The sequence below is a fragment of the Lissotriton helveticus genome, chromosome 2_2 (genome assembly GCF_964261635.1).
Source record: "Lissotriton helveticus chromosome 2_2, aLisHel1.1, whole genome shotgun sequence".
Classification (NCBI taxonomy): domain Eukaryota; kingdom Metazoa; phylum Chordata; class Amphibia; order Caudata; family Salamandridae; genus Lissotriton; species Lissotriton helveticus.
Window position 1 is genome coordinate 124,579,368 of NC_136060.1, and position 20,826 is coordinate 124,600,193.

Consider the following 20,826-nt stretch of genomic DNA (forward strand, 5'->3'; position numbering starts at 1 on the left):
GCAACATTTTGTAAGCATATTCTTGGGTCTGTTGCTAAATAAAACTGTCCTTTTTAGAAAGAAAAAAAATGGCGCAAAATGTTGTCATGTTTCAAGTTAGGCGTCTGTGCTTGGGCTTATAAATGAATGCATCTAAAAATGATAGGCAAGGGATGCAGCTTGCTCTTATATGTGGAATTGTCAAAAATAATTGGGTTTATTAAAAACATTATTAATTATGAAAAATAATTATTAAAAATAAGTGCTACAAAATTAATTTTTTACTATTCATGAAGCTTAATGCTCATACTATGACATCCTAGCATTAACATTTAATTTAAGTTGTGCTATACCGCATAAAGAGAACATTAGCATATGGAATTTCACTTAGCGCAGGCGTACAAAACTCATTTTTCTAAAGATTTACATGGGATATGTCTGATTAAAAATCTCTGTAATTTGTAAAGAACATTCTGAGGATGATTAATATGTATCACAAGTATAGTATATTTATTTTTAAGTGCCCCAAACATCAAAGTCGAATTTGGGTAAAATAGACCATTTAAAACAGCATTCTTGCCATTTATGATAGCTTTAAAGTGCTTTAGGCTTCAGTAAATGCATACATTTAGGTGTAATACAAATTTGCAGACTGACCCCATTTGGGGTTTGCTTTTAAATGACCCAGTGAGATCCATTTAAGGTTGATGAAATGAGTACCATTACAACAAGCATTTGTTCTAAAACTGGTATGTGTGTTATTAGGTTCGGTGAATTATTCACAGTAACTGTTGTTTAATAATCTGGGAATAGAGATAATTTTTAGCGCCTAAAAAGGAGAAATTATTTTTCAAAATAGAGTGAATTATTGCAGGTTAGGAGGAATTAGGAAGGCCTTTCGCCTTTGTCAGCCTCAGAATGAGCAGAAGCTGTGGGCTAGGAGAACAGGCTGCTCAAGTTGCGCTAAGATGCTATCTTTAGTTTTCCTGTAAAGAATGGAAGAGGCTGTCATGTTGACATTTGTGACCTTTTAAATTAGGGCCTTGTATCTGTGGAATGCAGAATAGCCTTGCTAAACAGGCCTCTAAAAGGTGGGGTTTCTGGTCTCTAAATAAGAACATCAATAAAATTAAAGAACTTAATTCCAAAGGGAAAATATAAAAAAATGGTTTCTTTGAAAGTCCCAACATCATGTTAAATGCTCTGCAGAACTGATACATTTGTATTTCTGCTCTAAAAATAATGTCTGCTAGTTGCTTTTATTTGACAGAAAACGAAGTGTTGCATTTAGTCTTAGACAAAAAAATAAGACAAAGCCCTTTACTAAAATTTTGAAGACCACATGCCTAAGTGAGAACGATTTGCCAATTAAGAATTATTTTTCACAGTGGGAAATTGTAGGTGCCAAATTAATATCAGTGTAACAATTTTACTTTTAGGAAGGCAAAACTAAGGTGGCTTGATGTTGCAAGCTGCCTGACAAGATGGTAACAGTTAAGTAATGGAAATTTATTTTTGTGTCTGTTAATGTGTATTATGTTTTGTCTTCTGATTAAAAGTTATAATTGATGTCTGTTTGTCATGAGAAATGTCTCTCTTTTGTGTGTTGTGTATTTTTTCTTTTTGCTTCTGCTCACAGATCATTCATGGATTGTTCTGGGTGATTTTAAGGCTGACAAGACACGTGAGTTTGGTTGGTTGAAAAGAGATGTGTTTTTGTGTAATTTATTTGAAAAGAAATGTTTGTGCATTTTACATATTCTTGCATTTTATCCTTTTATGAATTGTTCCTGCTGGTCCTGTGTGTCAGAGGTGACACACAGTAAGTTGCATTTGACAGCCAAATCTCCACTACTTGGTGATCTGCTGTCAAAAGGAGGGTGAGGATTTTAAACCTGACAAATTAAGCAGGCCCGTATATTGTTAGTACATGACCTGGTGTTGTGCGTCACCGCTCATTTATATATGCTATTGTTTTGTCTATGCTTTTTGTGCTTGATATACAGCGAGTATATCTGATGGCTTGACATGTCCGTTTTGTGCGTTTTTTTTGCATGTTTTTGTTTTATGTTGCTGCTTATGATACTATTACAAGTTTACCTGTGTTGTGAAGGGATATACATGATGATGTGTATCCTGTACAACAGCTGGGTGAATTTGCGCTAAATTTCACAGATATGATATTTTTTCATCCTGTGAGCAAGACAGACAACACTTCACCAGTGCATGTCAAATTTGGCTATAATGGTATTTGAACAAAAATAAAAAAACATATACAGGAAACAAGGTTTCACCTACAGTCATGTTACTGCCCCCTTTCCTGTAAGAAACAGGCAGCCCTAAAATTATGTATCCTGAATTGGACGCAAGGATAAATTATAGATCTGTGACTTTTGTGCATGGTGACCTAGTTTTTATATTACATTAGTCAGTTTTGTTCTGCTTCCTGAATAGTGTATGGCTTTGTACTATAAAGGAAACAAGGTTTCATTTTCCCCTGAAGAAGGAATTGGAACATTAGCTGAGATTACCGTATATGGTGTAGCGGCCAGCGGTAGAGTTTAAATTTGTGTACTATTTTGACTTTTTGTGTATCACCCATACTCTTGGTATTGTGTCACAAACTTGACTATCACCTGAGTAATTTCTTGTTCTTCCAATAGATTTTCTTTTTTACATTTCTCCCCTGATTGATGTCACATTGTGCCTAGTAATTGGGGATTTTAGCTGTGTCCTAGTCCCATTTTCCCTTTTCCATATTCCTTTCACCAGTTAGCCTTCTTTTTGTTATCATTGTATTAGGTTCACACTTCCAGATTGCAGTAATGTACAAGGAACACCTATATGTAATTATTGAGAGAAAAAATTTGTTTACCCCATTAGATGATGCCACTATGTGTGAGGACATCCATATAGATAAAATTCTCATATAGTTATCTACCCGTAGATGGTAGAGGATATGCTCTCACATGGAAACCCAATTGAAGAAATTAGAGGCACTGTTTTGCTTATTGCCTTTGTCTTTGTATTCTATGAGAATGACAGTGTATTTTAGATCACAATAGTTCCATGGCGTATAGCCACTCCTTTGAAGATTGCAGGCCACCTGTGTGCAGTCCCTTTGTTAAATGAACTGTTTTTGTACTAAATTGAAGGAAAATAACAAATGTGCCCCATTTCCTACGTCACTAGGTTCTGCGGGATTAAGTCATAATAACCTGCGGACCTTTGATGAAAAGCTAATTCCCATCAGTGTCAGCTACAGTCCCAGCACCCAGAAAGCAGTAAGGCTGGACAAGCAATCGCCAGCGCGCAATCAATGGTACCTACAAAGCATCGAACTTGCTCCATCAGACGGCATTGGACATCACAGAACCAGAATTTCAGTGCAAAAGAGCAAAAGAGAAGGATATCTGTTGCTTTGAAGTTTCAGTTTTTTCACCTGTCATGTGCTGGTAACCTCTGACAGTAGGCAGTCCATTGAGCCCCTTGGCCTGAGTTTTGGCCACACACCCCCCCTTTTCTTTGCTCCAACGGAAAGGCAGTGCACCAGAGGATCCAGGATTAGAAATAGGCACTACATTGTAGTACCTATGATTAAATGGAAGAGCAGCTCGAGCATCCTCTGACACTGAAAAGCGAGTGTTGGAGTCTGAAAGTGTTGCTGAGTATGAAAGCCTGTTGCTCTTTCCTGATTAATAGTACTTGGGTCTGCATGAGATGATCTGTGCCCATGATCAATGGAGAGCACACTATCTGTAGTGCCTGCCGCAGAGAAGAGATATTGGTGCACTGCCTTGAGACATTGAGACTTTCAAATGAGCTGTGAGTGTTTGCCAGGAGGGCACTCCAACAGATACTGAAAAACACTATTTTTCCTGGGAGGCCTGAACCAAGAGGCCCATGCAACAATGGAAGAAGATTTGATGGACGATAGAAGCCTGCCAGAGAGGCTTGAACGGACTCTGGGCATAATTGTTGCACAAAGTGGTTTCCGTGCGATTGCATAAAATGGGTGTTAAGAGACTGATTTTTTGCTGTTTTGCTGGCATTGTTTTAAAGTAGTTTCTGTTTAGTAAAAGCAGAATAAAATCCATTCTCTGTGGAAGAGTACCCCTTTTTCACCTCAGAGCATTGAAGAGGATCACCACTGTTTCACCTGAACATGAACTGCTTAGGAGGTCAGAGTTTACTAATAATTCCTTTGTACAGCTTCTGCATCAACACCAGTTAGCAATGAACACCACTAATTGTTGGGTGTGTGGTCTTATGCCACATACTACAGATAGAGGCATTCCCTATTTGGTTCTGTCATTTAGTTACAATGGGTCTGTATGGGCATATCAGACGATGTTTATTTATGCCAACGAAGTCTATCCCGTGCGTTCCATGAAAGATAACTCGAGTAATAATGCCTTAGTGAAGGGAATAACGGATAATATTGACATTGATTCAGACACAGACTGAGTGATTGCCTATGTAAGGGCAAAAGGAGGGTCTGAGGTTCTGTGAATTCTGAACCCGTGGGTTCCATTTTGTGTATGGCAGCCATTTTGTGGTTGCCCTCACATAGGCCCATGATTGTGGCTGAACTAGTCTTTTAAGGACATGTAGAACTTAGCTTGAGTTCATGCTGACTCCTGTTTGACCTGAGTGAACTGACCATGTTGCCTGAAACTCACCTTATTAAACCAGTTGCTGCCCTTTAGCTGATCAAGATTGAGGATCAAAGCACAGGACATTGTAGAGTTTGGTATGCACACACACACCCCTTATACTGCTTCTTATCTGTTTTCTGTTCCTTCTTTTATAGTCTGTTTATGATATGGATTGTGGTCCTTTTATTATTGGTTTGTCCGGCTTGTGTAAGAAGGAATGTTAGGCATTTTGCATGCTTGCAAAAGCAAGGACTGCCCCTTACTTTTATGCTGAGTTTTGTAACCCTGAGCATATATATAAGGCCTCTGTTCTCTGTATTCCTCAGACTGCCTCATTCAGTTGCTACGGCTTCTGTGTGACGTGGCCTCACTTATTAAATTTAATAAAGATGTCTTTTCATATTTTCAGCTTCCGTGCCAAGTTCTTTTTATTAGTATGTTTTCCCTGAGAATGAAGATTACAGTTCTTCACCAGTTAGCCATAACCAAACTCCCTCACTTCCCGAGCACTGACTTGATGGGTTATGTTTCATGTCATTGGTGTGTTGTGTGATAGTTTATGCTATGTGCTTGTCAACGCAGGGAATGTGTAGATGTTGTCCTATCAGAGAACTCTGGTATTGCACTACTGACCTATTTGCTGTCCCAGGTGCCTCAGCTCTGGGACTTTTGCCTTAGTATCACTTTCTTTTGTCTTTCAGACCCCATCCTAGGCTGAAGCCATTGAGCTGCCCCCCACCCCCATGCAAATAAAGACAACGAGCAGATGCATCCTTTTAACTTGACACATTTATAACATTCTTCCTGGTACAGTTCATCATTGAAACATGAATACAAGTTAACAGTAATAGTGGGAGATTAAGGAAGCAAACATTTCTGTTTTTGTGCATCCACTGAACAGCTATGATCATCATCCTGGTGTATTGATGTTGTCATTTTGAACTGTCGGTTAGTGTCTGCTGGATTTAGTTGGCATTTTCTTCAAACCAGTAGAAATCCGATTGTTTTTGCTCCTGGATATAATTATTGCAAATGCCCAAACAGACATTTCCCTCAAGGGAGCCATCAGAAAACATTAGTAACTAGTCAGCAAGAATTTGCATCAGGGTAGCACCTCTAACATACTCTCTGATTACCCTTCCTGGTGAGCCTCCTTATCCTACTCTCTACTCCTGATGACAGATGTGGTGTTCTGAGGAGTCATGAGTTTGCATCCTGGGAAAGCAGACTCAGCCTTCCATCCTTCTGAAGTGGGTAAATTTAGTACCACAATTTGGATAAACTTACCTGCTATTTAGAGCACTCACAAATGGCAGAAGAGAAGTATGAAGCACTATTTAAAAATTAATGTATATTATTGTGGCTGCATAGTGGCCATTATAGAGTCTTTCATGTACAAATCACTTCATTTCCCCGTGCCTAACAAAAAGGAATGTGTCCTCATGTAATGCAACTGGTGCTATATAAAGCGCTCTGATACCCGATTCGGGTCAAGTTTGTGCTATATAAAACTCTGTAAAAGAAATAAAATAAATAAACTACAAGTCTCCATTGGTATAAAAAATGTGGTTTTCTTTTTGATCCCATGAAAGGCTGGATACAGCCATTTCTGTTCCATCTCACATGTCCATGTGGGCATTTGGGCGTCAGAACTAGGTTGGCGCTACACACTTGTGTTACTACCCTTATGTTATACCCGATGAGATAGTGGACAGGACAGGGATTTTTCAGGAATAGAGTTGAAACCATTATCGTCTCTGCATATTTGAAGGAGCAAGTTTGCCTGCCATTGAAATCCATGCAGTGTTTTCCTGTGTCAGGCTGCATTGACACATCTCCGTATGTTGAGTTTCCTTGTTAGGTCTCGTCTATTCCATCCCAAAGGGATGGTAGGCGAGATTTGTAGTGAGGAGACCTAAAAAGTCTACCCACTGCGGATCGCGTACAGTTCATGTGAGCCAGGCGCGTGCACAGGACTTCGCTCCCCCTACCCCTGCCACAAAGCAAGACAAGAACATCAAAGCGATCGCGGCCGCTTTGATTCCATTTGCCACCAGCCACTTCACGCGCTCTGCAGGTCATAAACAGGACCATCTGCTCGTGAATCGGAATGCTGGCATGGTTGCCCTGCCCCCCTCCCAGCGCTGCCTTTCCTCTGCTCAGCTTCAACCGGTGCCCGACATCGCACCCCAGTTCAAATTGGGTATGCCCTCTGTTTGTATTGCAGGTCCTAAACATAAAACATAAACCTGTCTTTCCCCAACAAAAACGCAAGCATTTTTCGAAATTGCATCCTTTAACTGCATTCAAACTTGTTTCAATGTCTATTAAATATTTTTCATTTCACCATCGAAGCTCCTCTGTTACTGCCCCCTACTGATCCCGTTGCTCATTACATCCATTCCACTCTTGCTCATCTTTCGCTGCCTCATTTTTTTAAAACTTTTTTTGGACCCAGCAGTTTTTTGGTGGGCTGCACTGTTCTAGCAAAAATGCTTTTTTCATGTTTTTTCTTGTTCACGGTTTCAAAATAAGTGTGCCATTTTGGAATGGTAAACAGAAAACAAAGTGGCTACTTTATCAAGACACATGGTTGATAATGCTGGGCTCGCCCGACCAACATGAGGCATGCATGCGTGGTGACACGTGCGCATATGCACCATTGCACTTTTTTCAAATTTGAAAACACTGTTCAGCATCGGCAATAACCATTTGTTGGTATTGCTAATGCTGAATGGCATTGTCAAAAAAGGCATTGGAAAAGCGAATGCATTTGCAAAGCTAAAGGTGAACCCTACTAGCTTTGCCAATGCAAGATATTTCCTGTTCTTATTGTTTCTTGTCAAAATAAAGGAAAAGAGGTGCCAATGTTCTTTGTACGGGTTTGCAATCTTAGAAACTGTTCCCCCCTCATCTTTAGTATTTCAATGTCCAATGCCTGTCCCTCAGCCTCCCTCACACCCTCACCCTCTCACACCCTCACCCTCACACCCCCTCACCCTCACACCACCTCACCCTCACACACACCCTCACTCTCACACACCCTCTCACCCTCACACACCCTCTCACCCTCACACACCCTCTCACCCACCCTCACCCCCACACCCCCTCACCCTCACACACCCTCACACACCCTCACCCTCAAACACCCTCACCATCACACCCTCACCCTCACACACACTCACCTCCACACAGCCTCACCCCCTTACACCTCCACCCACTCACCCTCACACCCCCTCACCCCCACACACCCTCACCCTCAAACACCCCCTCACTCTGACACCCCCTCACTCTCACACCCCATCACCCTCACACATCCTCACCCCCACTCACCCTCAGCCTCACACACCTTCTCACCCTCACACACCCTCTCACCCTCACACACCCTCTCACCCTCACACACCCTCTCACCCACTCACCCTCACACCCCCTCACCTTAACACCCCCTCACACCCTTACCCTCACACACCCCCTCACACACCTTCTCCCCCTCACACCCCCTCACCCTCACACCCCCTCACCCTCACACTCTCACACCCCCTCACCCTCACACACCCTCACCCCGTCACCCTCACCCATCACCCTCACCCTCACACCCCCTCACACCCTCACCCTCACACCCCCTCACCCTCACAACCCCTCACCCTCACAAACCCACACCCTCACACACCTTCACCCTCACACCCCCTCACCTTCACTTCCCCTCACCTTCACACACCCTCACCCTCACACCCCCACACCTTCACACCCCCTCACCCTCACACACCCCCTCACCCTCACACCCCCTAACCTCACACCCCCTAACCATCACACCCCCTCACCCTCACACACACACCCTCTCACCCTCACACACCCTTGCCCTCATACCCCCTCAACCCTCACACCCCCTCACCCTCTCACCCCCTCACCCTCACACCCCCTCACCCTCACACCCTCACACACCCTCACCCTCCACCCATCACCCTCACCCCCGTCACCCTCACCCTCACACCCCCTCACACCCTCACCCTCACCCTCACACCCCCTCACCCTCACACCCTCACCATCACACCCTCACCCTCACACCCCCTCACCCTCACAACCCCACACCCTCACCCTCATACACCCTCACCTTTACACACCCTCACCCTCACACCCCCACACCCTCACACCCTCTCACCCTCACACACCCCCTCACCCTCACACCCCCTCACCCTCACAACCCCACACGCTCACCCTCACCCTCATACACCCTCACCTTCACAAACCCACACCCTCACATCCCCACACCCTCACACCCTCTCACCCTCACACACACCCTCACACCCCCTCACCCTCACACCCACTCACCCTCACACCCACTCACCCTCACACCCCCTCACCCTCACACCCTCACACGTCCTCACCCTCACACACCCTCACCCTCACACATCCTCACCCTCACCCCCTCACCCTCACACCCCCTCACCCTCAAACACCCTCATCCTCACACCCCCTCACACCCCCTCACCCTCACACACCCTCACTCACCCTCACACCCCCTCCCCCTCACACCCCCTCACCCTCACACACCCTCACCCCCTCACCCTCATACACCCTCACACCCCCTCCCCCTCCCACACCCTCACACCCTCTCACTCACCCTCACACACCCTCACACCCCCTCACACCCATCACACCCTCACACCCATCACACCCTCACCCTCACACACCCTCAGCATCACCCTCACACACCCTCACACATCCTCACTCACCCTCACACCCTCACCCTCACCCTCACATCCCCTCACACCCCCTCACCCTCACAACCCTCTCACCCTCACACACCCTCACCCTCATACACCCTCACCCTCACACACCCTCACCCTCACACACCCTCACCAGCATAGCATAACAAAACATAGCATAGCATAACAAAACACAGCATGGCATAACAAAAAAAGCATAGGATAGCAAAACATAGCATAGCATAACAAGACAAAGCATAGGATAGCAAAACAAAACATAGCATAACAAAACAAAACATAGCATAGCAAAACACAACAAAGCATAGCATAGCATAACAAAACACAACAAAACATAACATAGCATACCAAAAGGTAGCATAACAAAACAAAGCATAGCATAACATAACAAAACAAAGCATAGCAAAATAAAACATAGTATAACAAAACATAGCCTAGCATAACAAAATGGAATGGAATGGAAGAGCATTTATAGAGCGCATGGCTACCCGGAGGCCTCCCAGCGCTACGTCACCAACACAGGGACCCAGGGAACTAGGAAAAGAGCAAGGTCTTTAGTTGCTTCCGGAAAGCCATGTGGTTCTGAGTTACGCGTAGGTGGAGAGGCATGGAGTTCCATAGTATAGAAGCATTATATGAGAAAAGTCTGCCACCGCTCCTGGATCTCTTGATCCTAGGAGTCTCTGCCAGATGAAGATCATCTGAACGAAGGTTCCGACTGGCTTTGTATGGGTGAATCATAGTGGAGATCGAGGGTGGGCTGAGTCCTTGCAATGCTTTATGTACAAGGCACAAAGCCTTAAACCTGATCCTCTCTTGAACCGGGAGCCAGTAGAGGGTGCGGAGGGCCGATCTGGGCGAAAGCCTGTTGGAAGTTCCTGTCAGCAGCCTTGCTGCGCTATTTTGAATGGTTTGACGTTTCCTGACAGCGGAAATGGGAGCGCCTAAGTACAGTGCGTTCCCCATGTCCAATCTGGAGAGTATTAGGGATTGGACCATTACTTTCTTTGCCGTCGGGGGAAGGAGGGGTAGAACCTTTCGCGCCGTTCTCAGGAGGCCGTAGCACAGGGCTGCTGTTTTCCTGGCTTGGGTCCTGAGGCTGAGATCCTGGTCCAACCATACTCCAAGGCTCGTAATTTCTGATTTTGGGGAAGGGGCTGTGCCCATGTAAGAAGGCCACATCAGACTGGGGTTAAAACTGAAAGGGTTACCCAAGATCATAATCTCAGGTTTCCCCCCATTTAGGGGCTCATTAGGATGGAGTATTTTCCGCATCCTCCGGGCCGACGGAAGCCACCGCCGGCCCGGAGGATGCGGAAAATCCTCTGCGGACCCACCAAAGACCCACCGCCACATTAGGATGGCCGGTGGGTCCTGGTTTCAGTCCGCCGCTTTTCCGCCGCGGTTGACTTACAACCGCGGCAAAAAAGCTGTAACATGGCTGGCGGTGTCTATCAAACACCGCCAGCCATATTAGGATAGTGTAAAAGAGGTGCTTTTCCACGGTGGCTTTTCCGCCGTGGAAAAGCATACGGAGTTTGACTTCGGGGGCCCGTTGCGGACCCCCTGGGTGAAGGGGGGTGGTGGGTGCACATGGGGGGTACCCATGGTACCCCCCTGCATTTGTATGCAGAAATCGTCAGGCACCGCGTGGTGCCTGCCGCTTTCTGCATACAAATGCAATGTATGCATTTTTAACATTGCGGCGGGTGCAGCTTGAAGCTGCACCCGCTGCAATGTTAAAGATAGAGGATGTGACCGCCACCCTGGCGGTCACATCCTAATCTTCACGGAGGGAACGCCGCTGCCCATGCAGACGTTCCCTCCTACTCTGGGGTCGCGGACGGACTCAAGTCCGTCCGCGATCCTAATGAGCCCCTAAGTTTGAGCTGGGACTCGTCCATCCAGTTTGAGATGTCGCTCAAGCAGGAGTAAAGGGTGTGGGCTTCCTGATCGGGTTGATTGAGCCCTACCACCAGCTGAGTGTCATCAGTGTAGGTGACTATACGAATACCATGTGGGTCTATTATGTCTGCTAGCGGGTACATATAAACATTAAAAAGGGTTGGGCTGAGCGAGGAGCCCTGAGGCAGCCCGCACTGAAGGAATATGGGTTTGGAAACAGTATTTTCTTCAAAAACCTGATAGGTTCTACCCTCTAAGAAGGAGGCTAGCCATTGGAGCGCCGTACCATCCACTCCTATGTTCCTGAGTCGCTGGATCATAATCGAGTGATTTACCGTATCGATAGCGGCGCTCAGGTCAAGGAGTAGATTGGCCGCCGAACCTCCTGAGTCTAGGATTTTCCTGCCCTCCTCTACCACTGCCAGTAGAGCCGTTTCAGTGCTTTGGCATGGTCGGAAGCCCGTTTGCGAGGGACGGAGCAGGTTGTGGCTTTCGACGAAACCAGAGAGAGTTGAGTTGAAGTGTTTCTCTATTACCTTGCTTATGGGGATATGGGGCGGTAGTTGCCCAAATCTGTCGGGTCCAAGTTGGGCTTTTTTAGTAGAGCTTTGACCCTTGCCTCTTTCCACTTGGGGGGGACTAATCTGAGGTTCCGTGGTTTTCGGGACCGGACTCCATTTTGTTTGCGTTGTTCATAACGCCATTTTGTGTTGCCCTCACGTAGGCCGTGGAGGTAACCGAACGAACAAAGTTGCATGGGCCTCATTGTTCATGCATGCATTAAACATGCCCTTTTCTGACTTGTGAGTGAACTGCAGGACGCTGACCTCTTCACCTGAAACTGACCCTTCACGAAGCCAATTTCTCTCGCTGATCATTGTCTGAGATTGCAAATCAATGTTCAGGACCTCGTTAACCTTTAGTTTCCTTGCACATGTTTTATCTTGTCCAGCATCTAATACTGTTTCCTTTATGTTCTGACATTACATGGGTTGTGCTTTTCAATTATAAATTTGTCCGGCTTGCAAAGATTGAATTTGGGACAGTCCTAATAATTAACTTTTGGGTTGGGTTACTGTAAATTGGGTTTTTGTTAATGTGATACTCAGTTAGAAAATGTGTCCTATTGGTCAGAATTTTGCGCAGTGGGTGTACATTTATAATGAGGATATTGTGTATAAAAGGTGATGTCTTGCTCTATGAAGTTGAACAGTTTCTTGAGTTGTACACCGTGTTGTATTGCTGAGATTACTGTTACTAGATGCTGTCGCAGGGTTTCTGTTCTCACACAGAACTGTGCACAGAGGATTGGAACCTCGGCGAATTAGGGTGACCCAAAACTCACCTTAGTACCCAACTTACCCCTTACCAAGCTAGCTACAGTGTCTCATTGGTCTTATCAAACTCCCAATGTTTAGACAAACCAGAACATGAACTTACAGTACCTCAGGATACGTGGAACTCATGAACAGTCTTTCGTTATATTATCATTACAAACCAGAACATGGAGTTAAGAAGAACACATGTGCATTTGAAATGTTTATTTACTAATGCCGTCTTCTCAGGCGCAGTATCTTAGATAATACAAGTATACTTATTATCAGTAGCAAAATTACCAGCATAGTTACTAATACATAAAAAGCGAATGGTGACAACATGTTAACATGCTGTAATGAATAAGAGTTAACAACACTTATATCTCACCCTCCCTAACACATATATTATATTATTAGCTAAGAAGGTCTCTTTGGGTTGGTTTAGGGCGGGCCCATACCTTAGTGTCCTAGCATGACGGAATCACATCAGCATACACCAGCTCTCTCTGCATGTGCACCGCATCAAGTGTGTTCTATGTGCCTCATGCAAAGCAATATCAATCCCGCCTGAAGCCCGAGTTGGCAAAGGCTGCACTTGTGTTATGACTATGAAGGCGTGGAGATCAGACCTCATAACAATTCCATATCGTGTTGTTCCTGAAACCTCAGCACTCTTCGTGCAGACATAGTTTATTAAGCAAAGCTGATATCAGAGCAATAACATATTATTCTCACATAAACCACGGCAAACTACTAGGTTGAAAGCTAAGTCAACAATTAAGTGTCGTGTGCAGAAGTTGCAAGAATGGAAAATGGCGTTTACACCTCAAATGTACCTATGCTAACTTAACACGATATAAGGCTATTCAGGAGCTACATGACACCCCCCCTTGATCCGAGAACGGACTAAATATGATAACAGAAGTGCCATCTCATGAGAGCAGAACTCAACAGAAAACGAGCATGATCCGAAATTAAACATTAAAAATTAATGCTAAAAAATAGCCCAAAAATATAACGTGGCTCAAGCCAATAGGCAAGGAAATAATAAAAAAATTGACAAATAAGTCAATGAAATCAATGAAATGCTATTGATCAGCATGTCAAACCGAGGCAGTGTCTATGACAAAACCGTATATGCAAAGTAAGTAGCAACAGCCTCCAATAGGAAATCACTGTCCTCATCCGAAAACAGTTCAGCCATCCAATTTAAAAGATGAAAAGAACATACGTGTTCTCCCAGCACCGGATCCTCTATAACCATCAGAGGACAGCTCGGTGGGTTTTCAAGAAAACTTAGTTCCAAGAAATTCTGTGCTGCCGACAATATATCCCAGGGACCAATTAGTCCATGCGCCACTGCTAAGGCCATAATCCTCCCGTCAGAACAAACCAACTCGTGAGCAATGATAGGACTCATCAGCTGATTAAAATCGACGTCAGGAGAAACCGGTCCACAGAGACACAAATCAATGGCCCAATGGAAATCACAGGTCAGGCAGTGAAATACAGGCTGGACACAGGTGAAATAGGAGAATCGAAAAGATAATCCATATGCCGCGCTCAATGTCGCCAACGGCAGTGTGCCATAATATTCAAGCATGCGGTTGCGAAACTGCGTCAGTAGCTGTTGCGCGGGGTCTTGCACAGGAAGGACATCCATATTTAAAAAGACAGAAAACCACTAGAGCGCCAGCCGCTAATGCAAGTAAAAATGGGAATCCTCCAAACAAGGATGAAAAAATAGAATGGAAGAAAGCAGGGATGACTCCAAAAATCTTTTCAAAGGAAGTCACGAGACCACTGCTAACAACTTTAAAAAAATGCGCTAGGCCTTTTGTGGAGGATGCGTTAAAGATAGTACGAACCATCGCTCCGAAATGCAAAGGCAAATCAGTATTCAAAAGAGCCTGAACCTCTGTACGGGTGTTTGCAATGTGAAGCATGAAAGTTTCACGGGCCGTGCTCAAGGCCACCTCTTTCTGGGACAAAAGAGCCCTTATTCTTGCCATGCCGCTGAATTCTGCTCCCAAGGTTGGTATTTGTGGCCAGATGGAAGACTCCCTATGTTCATGTGTGGGAGGATAAAGCACATTTCTGCAGCAAATAACCCGCTCACTTACTGTTACGATGAAAGCTATACCTTTAATTAACCCACAACAGTCTTCATTATTGAGCATTAAATAACTACCATTTTCTAATAATTTAAACGTGGGGATGATAGCAGGAACTGGCGTGCCTTGTAAAACGCAAGCCATATTCGGTCGGTCCTTGTTGCATGAACCGTGTAACTGTATGTGTCTACACATTAAAGAATGATCTGGCGTCTCAGTACACTCCTCCCCATTCAGATAAACTTCTTGGTCATCCTTAAAACATCTGTATGTGTTTGGAAGCGACCAGACTTCATGAAGGAAACCGCTACCTAAAGGTTCATAACGACCTATGGGTACATATTTCATACAATTTGAAAACTTATATAAAGCAAAAGGCAGCGTTATTAAACCATGGATAAGCCACGTTGCAGCAGTGGCTTCCGCCACGGAAAAAGGTAAAGATTCTAACCTTTCAATATGTAACATAGAAAAAGAAGCATCGCGCATTGAAAGCAAGCGTTGTTTGTCAGTCAAATTAAACGGTGCAAATAAAGAAGAAACGTTCATGTACCCCCAGGGAACTTTACCATTCTTAAGAGTTTGAAGGGTCCATGCAAACTGCATGATTGATCGTAATTGATTCTGACCATGGTATAATACTGACACTTCATCATGCACAATATCGACAACTGACGACACAATATTATCCAATGTGTAAATTCTAGAGGAAAGCATGTTAATACTATTGTCAACAACTGCAAGCACTTTCTCAAGATTCGCCTGATCAATAGCCCTAAGGCGTGTAGCAGCCTCAATCTGTGATAGTTTCCAAATTTCATTGTAAACCCCATATAACCACCTTTTCGACCTGCCACTAGCCGGGCCTTTAATGAAATCATTCAAATCCATGTCTGCATTCAGTTTAGATAGGTGACTCTTAACCGCAGGTAAAGATGAATGTTTCAGCCAATTTTGACACAATTTGCCTACAGAATAAGAGGTGACAGTATGAACCAAGTCAAACCGGGGATCAGATCTAACAGTTTTAAAACCGTCAGTTAAATTCAAAAATCTATTTTGGCAAGAATCAGCACTACGGTGCCAAAGCAGCCAACCTTTAGGATTCATACTGGAAATGTTAAAGGAGGAATTAAGGAGCAGAGCCTGTAATTCTCTAATGGACAACTGAGTAAAGTTACTCCAACCATCATATTCCTCCAACTCCGGGAAAGAAGGAGTGTTTAACTTTTTAGAAGTAGCCAATCCAAAGCATGTAGTCTGGGAAATTGTTTCATTTAAAAACAACATATGATTCGGGATGAGACATGCACGGTGCAAAGCCTCAGTGCCTTGTACCTGCCAGGCCCTTGAACCCCAAACTGATTTAAGGTCTATTGTTTCCTTCCATAGCTCATAGCCTCCAGTAACTAATTGATCAAGGAAGGCCTTCGAATACAACAATTTAGTATCGGTAAGTCTAACCTTGGACATTGGCTTGTTATGAAATTTAAAATAAAAGGACTCGGGATTGGACTGGTTAAAGTCAGTGAAATAAGTATACTTTTTCAGAAACGTTTCTGAACTCCCTTGTTTAGGTGCTGGGCAATGTTCCCACTGAGTAAAATTAACAATATCCCTTCGGGATGATGTTTTGTGTAAGAAGTGATTGCCATAATGTTGGTAGCAGAATAATTCACCATAATTAGCAGATTCTAAATATAAATCCTCAGCATCAAAGGCAGCATAGTATTGTAAATCAGAAAACAAACTTTCTACAGCATTAACATCCCAGTCATCAGAACAAATGTTTTGTTTCACCACATCCCCCATATTCACTCTAAGTACATTAGGAACATTAACGACTTCCGTCGGGCCATGAATCTGAAAACGAACTGCATCCCACACGATTCCATCAAGGACAGGCCATGCTGTGATGTTAACCAAAGTCAAGTCTCTTTTAAATCTGTGTGTAGCATGTGACGAGGAAAGCGGGGCCAAAGTTCCATTTAAATGAGTAATGCATGTTCTTTCCTCGACATAGTGTCCATTGATGATTCGAAAAAAATAAAACACAAAACCAATTGACATAAAAAGGTAAACTGAAAAAAGGACCAGCCAAATGTATGTCCAAGGGGGAATCAAAAAATGTTTTTTAAACAGGCTAGCATAAACTGCAATTCGAGAGGGTTTCTTCGAAGCAAGGGAAGCAGAGTCAAATGAAAAACTGGATTCCGTGGCTAAACGTGCTTGCAGGTCAGGCATGGACAAATCAGCGGGGTAGGCATAGTCTATCTCATCAATGTTAGTTCCGGGTAAATTATTTAATAAAGGACAGGAAAGAGCAGGTAATTCGATGGCCACCTCAGGTTCAACATTAGAAGCAGTGGGCATAACTGAATTTCTCACAATGGAAGGACAGGAAACAGCCGGTGTCATGCTAAGAAGAATCGGCCACTCTGTGTATCTTGACATTGTCAATTGAAATAAACCTGTTTTCCTTACGACCAGGAAGTGGTGGTAAAATGACTGTTCTTGTGCCCTTCACTCCAAGGACTGGAACCGGAGCTCGATAGGAAGGACCAAATTCTTTCTTGTTATCGATCTTCTCTCGAACCAGTTCGCCAACTTGGGGTAGCCAGCCAACTACCGGGATCTGCAACGCATCATCCGACGTGGAGGGCAAATGTTCCTTTGCAAGACTGTCTCTGGTCTTTTGTAGATTCTGTAAAACATTGCAATGTTCATCTGCGTCAAAGGAAGTGGCGCGAACCACACAGTCTAGACCGTCAAGGTCAGGGACGTACATCTTGATGCCAAAGAGCATTTCGTATGGGGTCCGCCCACCCAGAGACCTTCTTGGGAGATTATTAAGAGCACGCTGCACGCCATAGAGGTGAGCCAGCCAGTTTCTGCCAGTGCCTATAACTCGGGCTGTCAAAGATTGCTTTAAATCACGGTTCATTCGCTCAACTACACTGTTACCCTCAGGTCTGTAGGGAGACGAAAACTTGACTTGGACCCCCAACGAAGTCATGGCATCCTTATACGCCTTAGAGGCGAAAGCCGGACCCTGATCCGAATGGAAGGTACCACAGGCAAAAATCCCTATAAAGACACGCAAATCTCTAATGACAGTCCGTGAATCAGCGCTGCGATGTGGCCATACCCACACAAAGCGTGTGCATGAGTCAACTGCTACTAAGATGTACTTATACGCAGTATCAGATGAAAAAGGACCGCAGTGATCTAAATAAACACAACCTAGCGGTTTATTAGAAATGTACAACTGAGTCTGTGGCGGACGCGTAGCAGTCGAAGGTTTAATCTGCTGGCATATGTCACAAAGAAGGACATAATCACGCGTCTGTTTGTACAGTCCCCGCCACCAGAAACGTTGTTGTAATTGAGATACAGTGGCCGAGACGCCCGCATGCGCAGACGCCACACCTTCATGTGCCGCTGTAATCAAGTCTGCTCTGCGATCCGAGTTGGGAATCAGCCGTTCCCCAACGTCAGGAATTGTCACAAAAGGAACCTTTTCGGGACTTAAGTGGTATTTGTACTTCGAAGGGAATCCCGCAGGATGTTTACTTCCCTTCTCAGAGGCAGCAACTGCCGCCAAGATGTCGCTATCAATCTTGGTTTTGGATCTAGTAACCGCTGCAACTAAGTATGTAGATACTGCTGATTTCGCCGCTTCATCAGCAAGCGAATTGCCAACAGCGTGAACTCCCACGCGCTGATGACCGAGTGTATGAATCACATAAACGAGTGGCAACTTAGCCTTAAGCTCTGCCACACGAACCCAGATCATTTTATGTTTTATTGTGCTACCCTTGGAATCATGAAAATCATTTTGAATCCAAAAGAACAAGTTCTCATTGTATGACTGAACACAGTAGTAAGAATCACTTACAATCAGAGTAGTAACACTTGGATCTGCGTACTCCAACGCTAGTAAAAGAGCACGAAGCTCTGCCAATTGTGCAGTGCAATCGCCCAGGGGCAACGTGTGTACTTCCCTGGAAATGAACTCATCGTTCAACATAGCACCAACCACAATAGCGCAAGCGGAAACGTAGGCATGTTTAGAGCCATGCGCAACCTGCGCCGACCCATCAGTGTAAATGATGCAATGGAAGTCCTCCAAAGGTCGCATAGCCAGAGGAGCAGGATGAACGAACTCATACTGCAAGTACTCCTGCGACCGTAATGAGGCGTCAAAAATAAACGTGACATCCGTGGACGTCAATGACGCTGCCCATTGAATCCACCGTGGGTGCAAAGCTTTAGAATTCGGTACACTGGCTTTCGTGACTGCCTCCAAATGAGGACAGGGTGTTACCACTAACATGCGCTTCCCCTGTGACAGAGCTCGTTCTTTAAGAATCGCCATCTGTACAGCAGTTAAAACTTTCTCCACAGTGGGAAACCGCATTTCAGCCGAAGTGTACAAGTGTGACTTGTAAGCAATAGGTACTGTGTCACCTTCATTAAAAGTCAGGTACGTGAAACCCACCGCCCCTGGAATTATTCTAATCACCAGGTTGGTGTGGTTATCACGAGTCAGTAAGTATTCAGAGGCGAGCAGATCAGCCTGCAATGATTGCAAAATGGCCGAATGCTCAGGCAGCCAGCATGATTTTGAGAAAGTTGGTTGTATCAAAGTATACAAAGGCTTGATACGCTGGGCATATTCCGGAACATAAGTTCTGCCGAAATTTAAGAAGCCCAGCAAAGACTGTAATTTTTTCAGTGTTGTAGGAGCGCGCAATTGTGCGCATTTCTCCAAGAAGTGAGGAGCCAAACCCCGACCTTCATTGTTCAGCTCATAGCCGAGGAACAACACTGTGTGTTCTGCAATGTGCGATTTAGCAAAATTAAATTTGTAACCCATATCTGCAAAGTTACAAATAATTGAATTTACACGACACAGATGCAACCAAATCTCGTCGTCTGTGAGATAAATATCATCCACATAAAAACATGCATCCGGATCGATACTCTCTAAAAGAGTGACTATTCGGGAGGTGAAAACTCCAGGACTATTCTTGTAGCCCATCGGGAGTCGCCGGAAGCGTTTTTGCACACCAGCGGACGTAAAACTTGTCCATTGGGAGCTAAAGCTATCCAGTCTGTGGGCATAAAAACCGTTGGAAATGTCAAGCGTTGTCTTGAAACGCTTACGCACTAGACTATCCACCAGGGCAGAGCCGTGAGTATTCTGTACTGCACAGTTACGGCAATGCGAGTTCAAATGCCGGTAATCCAATACCAAACGATATGATCCGTCAGGCTTGGTCACAGTAAAAAGGGGATTATTCATCGGTGACACACACGTTTCAATAACTCCCTGATATTCCAATTGTTCAAGGATTTCTGCGACGGCAGCTTTTGCTTCCCGCCGTATAGGATATTGTGGCTGAGGCTGCGGCTGAGACCGCAACGGAATCTCGTGGCAAGGAGACAATTTATCCCAACCACATTGGTTGCGGTACAGAGCCGGCGCAAGAGCCCGAGCCCACTCTTCTGCAAAATGCTGCGCATGCTCAGTTGAGACAGTTTTCGCGAAACTGGGAAGGATTACCTCCTCCCCTCGCGGCGCCGCGAGCACAAAAGGTGGGGGCCAGTCAGTCTCCGAAAGCAAAATGTCATAAGTAGAAGCAAGATTCTCCCAAAATACCCCTCTGACAGTACGCTGTATGTCACCTTCAATTAACAGGACAATTTCAAAAAGTCTTTCAGGGGGAGCTAGTCTCGTATCGGCTGTTTCTATTACAACGAACACTTCAGTCGCTGTCACCCTCAGTAGTGGACGGTGCGCCTCTCTGACTATGGTAATCTCCGCCGCGCTGTCAAGCAAGGTCAGAGCCCACGTCAGATTCCGAAGCCGCGTTCTCACTATCTGTGGCATATCTATGCGCTGTTAAGGCTGCGACTTTCTTTTTTGCAAACTGCGGACGCTTAGGCGTAGAATCCTCCTGCTTCACTGCGCCGTCCGTCTGGCGGGACTGACCACGTCCTTGTTGGCCACCACGTCCACGTCCACCGCCTCCTCCACCGGTCTTCGGGGCCGATGTTTCCTGAAAGGAACGAGGAGAGCGTTGATCAGAACCCTGAAATCGATCAGGTGATTTAATCATCGCGC